The sequence below is a fragment of the Cyprinodon variegatus genome, unplaced genomic scaffold (genome assembly GCF_000732505.1).
Source record: "Cyprinodon variegatus isolate N-32 unplaced genomic scaffold, C_variegatus-1.0 Scaffold1001, whole genome shotgun sequence".
NCBI lineage: Eukaryota > Metazoa > Chordata > Actinopteri > Cyprinodontiformes > Cyprinodontidae > Cyprinodon > Cyprinodon variegatus.
This window is the reverse complement of record NW_015151454.1, coordinates 270,737-271,861: the sequence shown is the minus strand read 5'-3', so window position 1 is coordinate 271,861 and position 1,125 is coordinate 270,737.

The window sequence follows — 1,125 nt, the reverse complement described above, 5'->3', positions numbered from 1 at the left end:
GTTCGAAACACGCCCCATAATCACAGCTCTATGGAGCAGTATCAGACTCATATTCTGACTAGAATTGAGTAGGACTACGTCAGGCTATATAAGAGGGGTCTGCTGCCAACACTCTGCCTGATGCCCGAGTCTTAAACCTAATGGAAGTGGTAAGGCCTTTGAACTTTGGTCGCTCCTTGTATTTGTCTGTGTAAAGAACCTCACTCTGTGGGTTTTTTTTTTCTCCCAAGGAAACACTGACTACTGACACCTGCTAGACCTCTAAAATCCCAACAAGCAGCCTATTAGACAACGGACACTGATTTGATGACCCTAATACAATAATAGCATTTAAGTCATCCTGTGTTATATTGTATTATTTCATATCTTCATTTGAACTGAAAATATCTTTGACATATTTAGATGAAGTGAATAAATACTGTGAACATTAATTATAACAGCAATATTTAGGTAAACATGTAAAATAGGATGCTTGTGGACTAGGAGTTTTTTTATTGAAAAATTAACTAACGAATCTGGCCTTCAGAGGATGCAGCCACTGAATTCAAACTCAGCAAGAGTTTGGTGTATGAGGTCAACGCATCCACTGACGTGCATCGATGTTGCTAGATCCATCATTAGCTTTCAGATTCGGACCCAGCTCACAACTACTGGACTCCAAGAAATCCTCTGCAGATCTTCCCTGCAATCTCTGCTATCAGGACTCAGGCTGGCAGCTCCATTCCTCCCTGGACCAATTAATCTGGTCCAACCCCGTCTGCCCTTCAGCAAATCTGGTTGTTTTTCCACTCAATTTTATGATTCATCTGTAACTAGAAATCCCACCGTCACCACCACAACCACAACCGAGTAAACCCTTCTGGAACCATCACTTCAGATCCTAATAGCAAAACACTAATCCTCTTTTATTCTTTCTGAGGACCGTAAAAACGCCCCCTTCCTTCAACCAAACCAACAAGAACAAAAAAATAATAATTTTGACCACTAATCCCTGAAAAAATATTAAATTCTAAAGTAAAGCAAAATCTGGGACTGAAACTAAAAGTGGAACTGAAACATAGCAGGCCAACCTACACACAGAAGATATCAATTAGATGAGCACCTTCAGTAGCCAGGTATAAGGAG